The sequence below is a fragment of the Oncorhynchus nerka genome, linkage group LG9b (assembly GCF_034236695.1).
Source record: "Oncorhynchus nerka isolate Pitt River linkage group LG9b, Oner_Uvic_2.0, whole genome shotgun sequence".
Taxonomy (NCBI): domain Eukaryota; kingdom Metazoa; phylum Chordata; class Actinopteri; order Salmoniformes; family Salmonidae; genus Oncorhynchus; species Oncorhynchus nerka.
Window position 1 is genome coordinate 28,470,189 of NC_088424.1, and position 13,870 is coordinate 28,484,058.

The 13,870-nt window shown below is 43.9% G+C and overlaps 1 long non-coding RNA gene across 1 annotated transcript; it reads left to right on the plus strand.

Moving 5' to 3' along the window:
* The first annotated feature begins 4,518 nt into the window (after nucleotides 1-4,518).
* Nucleotides 4,519-9,549, plus strand: LOC135565693 (uncharacterized). Its single transcript, XR_010461794.1, has 2 exons — nucleotides 4,519-5,623; nucleotides 5,743-9,549. It is a non-coding gene; the product is annotated as an uncharacterized LOC135565693 (long non-coding RNA).
* The last annotated feature ends 4,321 nt before the right edge of the window (nucleotides 9,550-13,870 follow it).

The window sequence follows — 13,870 nt, forward strand, 5'->3', positions numbered from 1 at the left end:
TCAACCCAGATTATTTTGGACTGCTTTTCTCTACTACATCACCAGATTCCTGCTGCAAGCTCTGGACCATTCCACCGGATCATCGCAGCTAGCTGGCCTCAACCGAGTGGCTATTGCTGGCTAACGCCTCTGTCCCGAAGCAAGTACCAGTTAGTCTTGAGCTAGCCTCGAGCTAGGCCCATCTCCCGGCTAGCCGAAGAGGTTTACCAGCTAATTTTTGGGCTACAATAACTCTTTTGCCAATTGGCCTGGACCCTTTATTGCCGCCGATCAATCACGACTGGTCTGCCAGCCAAATCGTTCGAGGTGGTTTCAACAGGCTTTTCTGTTGCGATGTCGCCGAAGGTCCATCTGCTAGCCCCGGCCCACTAGCTTTCTGAATCGCCATGTCTCCTGCTCACCTAGCGTAGTAGCGACTACCGAATGGCTCCCTGACTCACCTATTGCTGCTCATTGGACCCTATGACCACTCGGCTACACATGTTTCTTCCTAATGTCAATATGCCTTGTCTACTTCTGTTTCGGTTAGTTATTATTGTTTTATTTCACTGTAGAGCCCCCAGCCCCGCTCAACATGCCTTAGATAGCTCTTTTGTCCCACCCCCACACATACGTGCAGAGACCACACCTGGCTTAACTGGTGCCTCCAGAGACAAAATTTCACTCATCATCACTCAATGCCTAGGCCGCCACTGTACTCACATCCTACTATACCCGTGTCTGTACATTATGCCCTGAATCTATACTACCACGCCCAGATATCTGCTTATTTTATTCTCTGTTCCCAACGCACTCGACGACCAGTTCTTATAGCCTTTAGCCATACCCTTATCCTACTCCTCCTCCTCCTCTGGTGATATAGAGGTTAACCCAGGCCCTTTAGCCCCAGCACTACCCAGGCACTCTCATTTGTTGAATTCTGTAACCGTAAATGCCTTGGTTTCATGCATGTTATCAGACGCCTCCTCCCTAAGTTTGTTTTATTCACTGCGTTAGCATACTCCGCCAACCCTGATGTCCTAACCGTGTCTGAATCCTGGCTTAGGAAGGCCACCAAATATTCAGACATTTCCATCCCCAACTACAACATTTTCCGACAAGATAGAACTGCCAAAGGGGGCAGAGATGCAATCTACTGCAGAGATAGCCTGCAGAGTTCTGTCATAGTATCCAGGTCTGTGCCCAAACAGTTCGAGCTTCTACTTTTAAAAATCCACCTTTCCAGAAATGTCTCTCACCATTGCCGCTTGTTATAGACCCCCCTCAGCCCCCAGCTGTGCCCTGGACACCATATGTGAATTGATTGCCCCCCATCTATCTTCAGAGTTGTACTGTTAGGTGACCTAAACTGGGATTTGCTTAACACCGCAGCCATCCTACAATCTAAGCTAGATGCCCTCAAAGTCACACAAATGATCAAGGAACCTACCAGGTACAACCCTAAATCCGTAAACATGGGTACCCTCATAGATATCATCATGAACAGCTTTCTCTCTAAATACACCTCTGCTGTCTTCAACCAGGATCTCAGCGATCACTGCCTCATTGCTTGCGTCCGTAATGGGTCCGCGGTCAAACGACCACCGCTCATCACTTTCAAACGCTCCCTAAAGCACTTCAGCGAGCAGGCCTTTCTAATCGACATGGCCCGGCTATCCTGGAAGGATATTGACCTCATCCCGTCCGTAGAGGATGCCTGGTTGCTCTTTAAAAGTGCTTTCCTCACCATCTTAAATAAGTATGCCCCATTCAAAAAATGTAGAACTAAGAACAGATATAGCCCCTGGTTCACCCTAGACTTGACTGCCCTTGACCAGCACAAAAACATCCTGTGGCGTACTGCATTAGCATCGAATAGCCCCCGTGATATGCAACTTTTCAGGGAAGTCAGGAACCAATATACACAGTCAGTTAGGAAAGCTAAGGCTAGCTTTTTCAAACATAAATTTGCATCCTGTAGAACTAATTCCAAAAGGTTTTGGGATACTATAAAGTCCATGGAGAATAAGAGCACCTCCTCCCAGCTGCCTACTGCACTGAGGCTAGGAAGCACTGTCACCACCGATAAATCTACGATAATCGAGAATTTCAACAAGCATTTTTCTACAGCTGGCCATGATTTCTACCTGGCTACCCCTACCCCAGACATCAACTCTGCACCCCCCGCAGAAACTTGCCCAAGCACCCCCCGCTTCTCCTTCACCTAAATCCAGATAGCTGATTTTCTGAAAGAGCTGCAAAATCTGGATCCCTACAAATCAGCTGGGCTAGACAATCTGGACCCACTCTTTCTAAAATTAACATCTGAAATTGTTGCAACCCCAATTACTAGCCTGTTCAACCCTTCTTTTGTTTTGTCTGAGATCCCCAAAGATTGAAAGCTGCCGCCGTCATCCACCTCTTCAAAGGCGAGACACTCTAGACCCAAATTGTTATAGACCTATATCCATCCTGCCCTACCTTTCTGAAATCTTTGAAAGCCAAGTTAACAAACAGATCATCAAACATTTAGAATCCCACCGTACCGTATCTGCTATGCAATCTGGTTTCCGAGCTGGGCATAGGTGCACCTCAGACACGCTTAAGGTCGTAAACGATATCATAACCGCCATCGATAAAAGACAGTACTGTGCAGCCGTCTTCATCGACCTGGCCAAGGCTTTCGACTCTGTCAATCACTGCATTCTTATCGGCAGACTCAATAGCCTTGGTTTCTCAAATGACTGCCTTGCCTGGTTCACCAACTACTTCTCAGATAGAGTTCAGTGTGTCAAATCGGAGGGCCTGTTGTCTGGACCTCTGGCAGTCTCTATGGGGGTGCCACAGGGTTAAATTTTCGGGCCGACTCTTTTCTCTGTATATATCAATGATGTCACTCTTGCTGCGGGTGATTCTCTGATCCACCTCTATGCAGACAACACCATTCTGTATACTTCTATCCCTTCTTTGGAGACTGTGTTAACAAACCTCCAAACGAGCTTCAGTGCCACACAACACTCCTTCCGTGGCCTCCAACTGCTCTTAAATGTTGCATGCTCTTCAACAGATTGCTGTCCACACCCACCCGCCCGACTAGCATCACTACTCTGAACGGTTCTGACTTAGAATATGTGGACAACTACAAATACCTAAATGTCTGGTTAGACTATAAACTCTCCTTCCAGACTCACATTAAACATCTCCAATCCAAAATGTAACCTAGAATAGGCTTCCTATTTCGCAACGAAGCCTCCTTCACTCATGCTGCCAAACACACCCTCGTAAAACTGACGCTCCTACCGATCCTTGACTTCGGCGATGTAATTTACAAAAATAACTTCCAACACCAATACTCAGCAAATTGGATGCAGTCTATCACAGTGTCATCCGTTATGCCACCAAAGCCCCATATACTACCCACCACTGTGACCTGTATGCTCTCGTTGGCTGGCCCTCACGACATATTCGTTGCCAAACCCACTTGCTCCAGGTCATCTATAACTCTTTGCTAGGTAAAGCTCCACCTTATCTCAGCTCACTGGTCACCATAGCAACACCCACCCGTAGCATGTGCTCCAGCAGGTATATTTCACTGGTCATCCCCAAAGCCAACACCCCCTTTGTCCGCCTTTCCTTCCAGTTCTCTGCTGCCAATGACTGGAACAAATTGCAAAAATCACTGAAGCTGGAGACTTATATCACCCTCACTAACTTTAAGCATCAGCTGTCAGAGCAGTTTACCGATCACTGTACCTGTACACAGCCCATCTGTAAATAGCACACCCAACTACCTCATCCCCATATTGTTATTTTAATTGTTTTGCTCTTTTGCACCCACTATCTCTACTTGCACATCATCATCTGCACATCTATCACTCCAGTGTTAATGGTAAATTGTAATTATTTCGCCACTATGACCTATTTATTGCCTTACCTCCCTAATCTTACTACATTCATCCCATGTGTAACTCTGTGTTGTTGTTTTTGTCACACTGCTTTGCTTTATCATGCCCAGGTCGCAGTTGTAAATGAGAACTTGTTCTCAACTAGCCTACCTGGTTAAATAAAGGTGAAATAAATAAGACATTTAAAAAAAATAGGGTATTGTGTGTAGATTCATAAGGGGAAATTAAAAAAAAAAAATCTATTTTAGGATAAGGCTCTAACGTAACAAAAAGTGGAAAAAGTCAAGGGGTCAGGGTACTTTCTGAATGCACTGTAGTTTATTACTCAGAATTTAATTTGAGCATGTCATCAAAAGAACAGCAAAGAAGCAAAGAACCAGGGCTCGACTTTCTCTGAGTTTTGGATCGTACTGTGAAATACGTTTGGTCGGGCTTTTGCTTCTCACACTATTCTGAGCAGCCCGTGTTTGAATTCACTGTTCTGGAAAATAAAAAGGCACCTTTATATACAGTGAAAGATTCCGAACTTATCAGTTCAGTTGTATTTTTCCATGGAGCATGAGGGCGTTTAACCCACCTGAACCTGCTACGTGCATGGGGGAGGGTGTTTAGAGAGTGAGGAGATCAATGGAGGTGGAGGTGGCTGCCTTTTTATCAATCTATCTACATTTGATATCATACATCTTCTTCAGACTTCCTGCCTCTGCCTGCAGTCTTATGCAAGAACAGAACTCCCCTAGTCCCCTCTATATGTTTACTCAACCCTTTCCACACCCCTTAAAACCTCAATATGGCTTATGTTACAGATAATCTACCTTAAAATCCTTCTGTAGTTTTATGTCAGTTTGGAATTATGAACTGTATTTCAAACAGATCCCCCCCTCCACTCTTTGCAGTCAAAGTCTCATGATCGAGGGTGAACCCAATATCATTATTCTCAAAACACACTTCAGCCAGAAGGTCTACTCTGACACCAAACAAGCCAGCATGTCCCTCACCAGGGCACTGGTCCCAGTAGAGAGAGATGCATCCCATACTGTCTGACCAGGTCGTTTGGCAAGCTGGAGATCAACAAGAACTCACCAGAGGGAGACAGCACTGTCAACCAGGTAGGTTGGGTTTCATTACTGTCACTTTCTGACCTTTATTTCCTTTGTTTTGTCTTTATTTAGTATGGTCAGGGCGTGAGTTGGGGTGGGCAGTCTATGTGTGTTTTTCTATGTTGGGGTTTTGAGTTCGGCCTAGTATGGTTCTCAATTAGAGGCAGCTGTCAATTGTTGTCCCTGATTGAGAATCATACTTAGGTAGCCTGGGTTGCACTTTTGGTTTGTGGGTGTTTGTGCCCTGTGTCAGTGTTTGTGCCACACGGGACTGTTTAGTTTCTATTCACTTTGTTATTTTGTATTCTGTCGTGTTCAGTTTGTGGACACTTACCACGCTGCGTATTGGTCCGATCCTTGCTACTCCTCTTCAGATGAAGAGGAGGAATGCCGTTACAATTACATTTACTGGCACATATCTGACCTTGGATGGACAATAAAGTTCTATTTAGTTCTATTATTTTCTATTCTATTGCTGAGAACCTAGGTTTGATTTATCATATCATTTTGATGGTCTGCCCTGCACTTTACAAAGCGTGTGACTCCCTCCTGGGAGGGGCCAGGCTAGGTTGGTGCAGATGGTAGTCCAGAGGGTTTACGTTACCCCTGGCAGATCCCGCTCCATAAAGGCAAACGCAGGTAGAGTATAGACGTCACATCTTATCGTGTTGTACAAAACCCATCCAGCTCTTTTTTTAATGGTCTTTCGACAGATTTGAACCAATGATCTCCCATCCGCTCTTTTCTTCTTTTTTTAGATCTGGTGCCCTTGTTACTGAAGCTCAAACTGTGTGTTACTCATGTAAGCCATGTACTTCCTCCTCTGAATTTGATTGAATTTAACTGTACAATATCATTTTGGTTTTCGACCACATGGAAAGTTTATGCCCTCAATTAGGGTGGCAAAGGGTCGGAAACCTTCCAGAAATTTTCCAAGGGAAGTTAATCCTGGGAATTTTGCTTAAATTCATCAACATTTAGCTGACAACAGTGAACCTTTTTTTGTGGGATACACATCAGGTAATTCTAGGTCTTGTGGCATATTTTGGTTAAACTATCCCCAATTCAATGGAAATCTAACCATCTGCATGCACAGCACATTGTTCCATCACATGTACAGCTGCTTCTCAATATCTTGCACACTAATGAGATACTAGTGAGCCCACACTACTACACTGTCTGAGCCAAGGACTACATGCTTTCTGGTAAGTTTTGATTACAAAACTGGGTGGGGTGAATATATTTTATATGACATGATTTTTTGTTAACTAGTAAATAGTAGATTACAGCAAAGTGTGTTTAAATAATGTCTAACTTGTTAACAATTTCTGCTAGTTTGTTTTTGCTATCATGTGGGTTTTAGCTTGCTTGAACCTGCTAACTGAGGAGTGTTAATTGTTTCCATACATTTTGTAAAGTGTGCGCTGGAAGTCGGGAAACAAGTTCAGGAGTGAATAATTTAATCAATAAATGAAACATAATACAAAGAAAGAAACACAAACAACGCACAGACATGAAACAGAAACAGTGACGCCTGGGGAAGGAACCAAAGGGAGTGACATATAAAGGGCAGGTAATCAAGGAGGTGATGGAGTCCAGGTGAGTGTCATTATGCACAGATGCGCGTAACGATGGTGACAGGTGTGCGCCATAACGAGCAACCTGGTGACCTAGAGGCTGAAGAGGGAGCAGATGTGACACGTTTAATTTTAAAACATTTATCTTACAACGGAGTTGTTCAATCTAACTGCTTAACTATTTATCTTTACATGGAATTGTATTTTTACTCATTTTTTTCTAATCTTTACAGGAAAATGCCACGGGCACTATCTGATGTGTGGAGACATTTCACTGCAGCTAATGTAGAAGGAAAAGCTGTGTACATTTGCAAATACTGTGCCAAATCATATGTGAAGAATGCAACAAAGATGCAGAATCATCTGGCCAAGTGCATAAAGTTCCCTCAGCGCTCACAACAAGGAACCTCTGACAAATGTCCCTCTACTTCTATTCGAGGTAAAAATGATGAATCAGACACCTTATCGATAGCAACAGCTCATAGTTCTACTGGAATCAGACATTTTTTTGACTCAATGGAGGAACGTATTCAGAGAAATGCATCAGAATTCAAGCAAAATAGAGAAAGCAGACTGTATTGCAATCATCTCTGATGGGTGGTCAAATGTTCATGGGCAAGGAATAATTAAGTACATCATCTCCACCCCTCAACTAGTATTCTACAATAGCACGGACACAAGGGACAACATACACACCGGTCTCTACATTGCAGATGAGCTGAAGGCAGTTATCAATGACCTTGGACCACAGAAGATATTTGCACTGGTGACAGACAATGCTGTGAACATGAAGGCTGCTTGGTCTAAAGTGGAGGAGTCCTACCCTCACATCACTCCCATTGGCTGTGCTGCTCATGCGTTGAATCTGCTCCTCGAGGACATCATGGCACTGATAACAATGGATACACTCTAAACTCTACAAGAGAGTCAAGGAAATGGTTAGGTATGTAAAGGGTCATCAAGTTATAGCAGCAATCTACCTCACCAAGCAAAGTGAGAAGAATAAGAGCACCACATTGAAGCTGCCCAGCAACAACTGTTGGGGTGGTGTTGTCATCATGTTTGACAGTCTCCTGGAGGGGAAAGAGTCTCTCCAAGAAATGTCAATATCACAGTCTGCCGATATGGACAGCCCCATCAAGAGGATCCTCCAGGATTATGTATTTTGGGAGAGAGTGGTAAAGCAGCCTGAAACACCTGAAACCTATACTGCCCTACTAAACATTAACTAATTTTCGACCAAATGAGCAGTTACTGCCTTTTTGCTTGGTAGGGCAGTATAGCAGTAGCCCTTGCACGGATTGAGGGAGACAATGCCATCCTGTCTGATGTTCAGACTCTGCTTGCAGATGTAAGAGAAGAAATCCGTACTGCCCTGCCATCTTCACTGTTGCTCCAAGCAGAGGAAACTGCAGTTCTGAAGTACATCAAAAAGCGTGAAGACTTCTGTCTGAAGCCCACACACGCGGCAGCGTACATGTTGGACCCCAAGTATGCTGGCAAGAGCACCCTGTCTGGTTCAACAAGGCCTATGGTGTCATCATTACCATGTCTTGCCACCTTGGCCTGGATGAGGGCAATGTTCTTGGCAGTCTGGCGAAGTACACTTCCAAGCAAGGGCTTTGGGATGGAGATGCAATATGGTAGTCGTGCCAACATATCTCATCAGCCACCTGGTGGAAGGGAATTTGTAGATCTGAGGCTTTCCCCTGTTTTTCCCCTGTTGCTTCCATCATCTTCCAAATCCCACAAACATCAGCTGTTTCAGAGCGCAACTGGGCCTTGTTTGGGAACACATAGACCAAAGCACGCAACAGGACGACCAATTCAAGGGTTGAAAAATTCTCAATAAGGTTGGAAAGTGGCAGTGAAGATGAGGCCTCAGAGTCTGATATTCAAGAGGTGGACATTGAGGAGGTCCAGGGAGAAGACATGGAAGCCTGAGAGTAAGACAACCAAAGCTTTAGTTTATAGACTATCATTTTACAGATGTACTGTATGTTTAATGCTATGGATCATTGGATCATTTAATATTCCCTTTCTTTTGTTGTTCAGTGAAATCCTCCCATGTGAAGAGTCAACTCATTTAATTAAATTTAAATTTGTAACTAAATAGTTTTTTAAAAATTATATTGGAAGGATTTAATCATTTATGATAAGGTAAAAGGTTTATGTTTCTGTCTCCATATGATATGGTAAATATATCCAATGCAAAAAAACATCTACATTTAAATGGTATTAATATTAATTTGCAAATATTCCCGTTAATTCCCATATATTCCCGTTAATTCCTACGGAAAGTTTCCACCTCTGAATATTCCTCAAAATGTGCAACCATACCCTCAATGATTATTTTCTGCAGCAAGTTTCTCTGCCTCTTCTCTGACATTTGCCTTGGCTCTCCTTGGTGGCAACATGTGCCCCAGTTAAGTTTCTATCTTTTGTTAACTGAACAGACCCCCTCCACAGAGGGCTCTCTCTGTCTGCACTCTCCAGCCATATGGCATTGCTTGACAAAGGACACAAACATTTCTAATTTAATCCAGCCCTGCTGTGCTGTGAGTCGTGCTCCACCAGGCCAATTCTCTGGAACTAAAGACAGCATGCTGTGTTGTGGAGCTCTAGGGAGGGTCCCGTTGGGGCCTGGCTGGGCTGCAGCATCCCAGAGATGAGGGAGGGGATGCCCAGTATTGCCCACTCTAACCTTTGATTAAATAGCAGCCTACATGAAACCAATTTCCATTTATTGATTTTTATAATGTTTTATTGTTAATGTTTTATATATATTTTTTCACACCAAATACAAACAAACAACAACTTACAGACGCACACACATGACTACTACTCATCTGCCCAGACCCGCAGGCTCACACCCACATCCCTAGTGCCTGCATTATTGTTTGCCACATGGTCTGAAACCGCACCATTTTGTTTCTCTTCGTTGTCCAAGCACTTTCCATATTTAAATAATAAATCATTTGATTTTTCCATTGTGTTAATGAATTATTTGATTTCCACATTTTATTACGCTTTTTTTCAAGATGAGTGATGAGAAGAGAATCGCCTAACACATCGGCTATCTCATTACACCCCCATATGACCATTTAATTCTGTTGTTCAGAGAGTAATGGCTAGCTTTTTATTTTATTTTTTATTTTAGGCAGGCTTGACAGTTGCCTGAATATGGACCCTGGATTGGAGCTCAAAATGGAAGGGATGGTCGTTATATATATATATATATATATTTACAAATTGCACTGGAAGGAATAAAGTGCTGGGATGTGAGAGCATGGCCATTTGCAGTATTATGTTTGTTTAGGAGTCATATTGTTGAATCGCTACGATGCTTTCTTACTTTTAGTACTCCGGTGACTTTAAAGTCTTGTCGTGTTGGTTAATGAACACACTAGCACACTACAGCCCAATCCTGGCCTGCCTGCCTTACGCATGCATGTAGTATATGACCTTTTGTTCCCTTCCTTGGCCTGTTGTTTTTGTTCTATCCTGCTGCTGAAAAGTACGGCTGTGGTTTTTGGGGCGGGGTGTCTGTGTGTCTGTGCGTTGGGAACACAGTGAGGCACACGTGAGGACTGGAGGGGTATGTTAGGGTATAAGGAAGGGGAGAGTCCCGGTCAGCTGACTAAGCTGTCACCTGACCGGCGGTAGTAATTTGACACCTCTGCTCCTGCCATGCTGCTACCGCTGATAAACACAGGAAACACAGGCACATGCACGCACACATTGGAACACAATGCACAGGCTTCAGCCTCACTAGTCCACAACCAGATTGAGCTGGCTCAGGTGGGGGGCTCAAGGATATGGCATTGAGGTCTGGGATTTCAGATTATGCCCCTGCCTGCCTGCCTCTCTGCTTGAGTCTGTTATTCAGTGTCCAGTGTTGAGTAATATGAATTTGCCCAATTTTAAAATATTGTTTCCATTTAGTCAACTGAAGTGATAATGTTGTCATGTGTTTTTTGGGTGTAGTAATGCAATATTTGAAGGAATCTTGGTTTGTTTTTTTTATTTAGTGTTTGTTTTAAGAAATTATTATTGATGGATTGGGAGTGGAGTATTATTGATGGATTGGGAGTGGAGTATTATTGATGGATTGGGAGTGGAGTATTATTGATGGATTGGGAGTGGAGTATTATTGATGGATTGGGAGTGGAGTATTATTGATGGATTGGGAGTGGAGTATTATTGATGGATTGGGAGTGGAGTATTATTGATGGATTGGGAGTGGAGTATTATTGATGGATTGGGAGTGGAGTATTATTGATGGATTGGGAGTGGAGTATTATTGATGGATTGGGAGCGGAGTATTATTGATGGATTGGGAGCGGAGTATTATTGATGGATTGGGAGTGGAGTATTATTGATGGATTGGGAGCGGAGTATTATTGATGGATTGGGAGTGGAGTATTATTGATGGATTGGGAGTGGAGTATTATTGATGGATTGGGAGTGGAGTATTATTGATGGATTGGGAGTGGAGTATTATTGATGGATTGGGAGTGGAGTATTATTGATGGATTGGGAGCGGAGTATTATTGATGGATTGGGAGTGGAGTATTATTGATGGATTGGGAGCGGAGTATTATTGATGGATTGGGAGTGGAGTATTATTGATGGATTGGGAGTGGAGTATTATTGATGGATTGGGAGTGGAGTATTATTGATGGATTGGGAGTGGAGTATTATTGATGGATTGGGAGTGGAGTATTATTGATGGATTGGGAGTGGAGTATTATTGATGGATTGGGAGTGGAGTATTATTGATGGATTGGGAGTGGAGTACTATTGATGGATTGGGAGTGGAGTATTATTGATGGATTGGGAGTGGAGTATTATTGATGGATTGGGAGTGGAGTATTATTGATGGATTGGGAGTGGAGTATTATTGATGGATTGGGAGCGGAGTATTATTGATGGATTGGGAGCGGAGTATTATTGATGGATTGGGAGCGGAGTACTATTGATGGATTGGGAGTGGAGTATTATTGATGGATTGGGAGTGGAGTATTATTGATGGATTGGGAGTGGAGTATTATTGATGGATTGGGAGTGGAGTATTATTGATGGATTGGGAGTGGAGTACTATTGATGGATTGGGAGTGGAGTATTATTGATGGATTGGGAGTGGAGTATTATTGATGGATTGGGAGTGGAGTATTATTGATGGATTGGGAGTGGAGTATTATTGATGGATTGGGAGTGGAGTATTATTGATGGATTGGGAGCGGAGTATTATTGATGGATTGGGAGTGGAGTATTATTGATGGATTGGGAGCGGAGTATTATTGATGGATTGGGAGCCGAGTATTATTGATGGATTGGGAGTGGAGTATTATTGATGGATTGGGAGTGGAGTATTATTGATGGATTGGGAGTGGAGTATTATTAATGGATTGGGAGTGGAGTATTATTGATGGATTGGGAGCGGAGCTTTCTACAATGTAGAAAATATAAAAAATAAAGAAAAGCCAGTTAATGAGTAAGTGTGTCCAAACTTTTGACTGGTACTGTATGTTAGTGTAATGTAGGCCTAGTCTATAACCCAATGTAGGCCTAGTCTGGCCCAATGGCCCCCTTAAGTCATCTAGCTCTCAGGGATGGGCAACTGGCGGCCGTCGCAGCCCCCCTTTTGTAGGCCCACGAATAAAGCCCCCCCCCCAAAAAAAATATATTTGTTATTTTTTTGGAACTCAGTCGTGGTCTCAACTTACTGTTGAGAGTTAGAATAGTAGAATACACAAGCTTCAATTTCAACATTCGGTTGTACATAAACTTTTTTTGTCTGCTAACATTTTTTATACTAGTAAGTTAGTCTAGTGGCAAGCTATCTAAAATTGTAGTAAACATGGTCGGGTTACTGACCGGGGGGCCCCCATTGATTTTGTTAGTCACTTTTACTAAGATATTATATAAAAAAACTTGTTTCTTTCCATTCTATAGCAAACTGTGTAGAATTGCAGGAAATTAACTTTAACATTTATTTTTTTCTCTCCGCTGGCAAGAGGGGGGCCGCTAAGTGTTTTTCTCACAAGGTGGGCCCAACAAGGACCCTCCAAAAGGCTAGGGCGGCCTGACTGCATGTGTGGGTATGGATGTGGGTTTGCAAACCCGCGAGCCACTGTGGACCCTCATGATGAGTTCAGATTTTTTTGTTGCCCCCACCCCCATCGAAGTTGCCTGTCCCTGGTCTGGCTAAAGGAAGTAGGATGGGTGACCTGAAGACCTTGTACTCAGTCCCCAATATATATGACTCACTCTTCTGTTCAGCTCATTTTCTCTGGTCCTGTTGTGGTTGGATTTATAGACTGTTCCTTTCACATACACACGGGACAGAGGAATCCAGGATCATATTTATGCTCGAAGAAGAAGAAGATGTTTAGTTCCAGTAAATTCGGAATTGAATAAACAAGAAGATGAACTGTTTGCAGAGAGGGAGTGAGGAGTAGAGAGGAGAGGAGGGAGAGAGCAGGACAAGATGGGTGGGAGAAGAGGATGAAGGGGGAGAGGAGGGGAGTGAGGAGAAGGAGGGAGGGAGAGAGAGAGAGAGAAGAGGGGAGGAGAGGAGGGAGAGAGCAGGACAAGATGGGTGGGAGAAGAGGATGACGGGGGAGAGGAGGGGAGTGAGGAGATGGAGGGAGGAAGAGAGAGAAGAGGGGGAGGAGAGGAGAGGAGGGAGAGAGCAGGACAAGATGGGTGGGAGAAGAGGATGAAGGGGGAGAGGAGGGGAGTGAGGAGAAGGAGGGAGGGAGAGAGAGAGAAGAGGGGGAGGAGAGGAGGAGGAGGGTGGGTATTTTCGCAGTAGAGCAGGGAACACAATGTGCTGCAGGGATCCAGTTACATGCATGTTTATCACACTCTGTGACATGATTGGTGGACTGCACAGAGGAAGGAATCCCGCCTCCACACCTCCTGCCAATGAGGCCTCTCGGCTGTGTTCTTAGTGTGTGGGTCGCTTACTTACTGTGAGGCCTGCCAAGTGGTGTGTGGGTGAGTCAATGTGTGAGGAGGTATGTGTGCTCAATGGATCTTAATTCCTGGAAGAACCCCAGAGTTGCTGAGAATTCCTGTGATTGCTCACAAATTCCCAAAATCAGCCTGTGACTGTTTGAGGAAGTGGTTCTGGAGAAGGCTAAAAAGAGGGCCTGAATGGGGGATAGTTTTAGTTTAGAGGCTGAGTGGGTGGTTGTTTATGTCAAGATGGTAATACCACGAGACTCCTCTCTCTCTCTCTCTCTCTCTCTCTCTCTCTCTCTCTCACCCCTCTCCCCAACTCTATCTCTATATACTCACT